Source organism: Cupressus sempervirens, chromosome 1, assembly GCF_028749045.1.
Source record: "Cupressus sempervirens isolate cs-2001-9-10 chromosome 1, ASM2874904v1, whole genome shotgun sequence".
In the NCBI taxonomy this organism is placed as follows: Eukaryota; Viridiplantae; Streptophyta; class Pinopsida; order Cupressales; family Cupressaceae; genus Cupressus; species Cupressus sempervirens.
The window spans coordinates 228829013-228829862 of NC_143118.1; positions in this window are offsets into that span (position 1 = coordinate 228829013).

Sequence of the window (850 nt, forward strand, 5' to 3'; positions counted from 1 at the left end):
AACTAATTTTGAATTTCAATTTACATCTACATCTAAATCTAAATGAAAATGTAAATAAAAAATAGAAATCTCACCTGCAAAAATGTTACGCCAAAACTTCAATTTACTCCTATTCAAAAACTCCAATCTAATCCTCCAATAACCTCCACCTCTTCCTTCCTACAAAAACATAAACTGAAAATGAAATGAGGAGACTTGGTTTATAACTTCTGAGAGACTCCTCATATCCCCCAATAGACGTCTCTTCACATCCATGAATTTGTTTCAAATTCCCACACTCCCTGCAAAAAATAAGCATGAATGTGCATGCAAAATTATATTTAACAAAAAAAAAAATCATATTGAAATTATTTCGCCCCTATTTTTTTGGGGCCTATTTTTTCGGGTCCTACTTTTTCGGGCCCCTACTTTTTTGGGCCTATTATTTCACCCTCCATTTGGCTTCCTATTATTTGGGCCAGCTATTATTTCAAGAATTCTTTTTTAACATTTAATTTGGAAGTTTGTAACCGCTCCCAATTCTTTTTTATTGACAAAGAATCTTGGCATATTCTCGTGTTGGGCATTTGTGTTGCCACTGTATAGAATGCCTCTCGGCGTAATCAATAAGAAGAGTTGTGGTTTATTCATTTTTTGCTTAGTCGTATCTATAATGCCGCTAAGATTCTTTTACCTTGCATGGAAAGAGCTTTGGCTGAATATTCCATAGTCAAGCATTGCTAAGGAGGATGAATAGATACAACCTTCTAGACGAGAGCTAGAACAAGCTTGACTGAGTTATTGCATTGATTTTATAGAATATTTTGGATCATCCTATGAAAACCCTTGTCTTTAGGTTTGGCATGGTAAA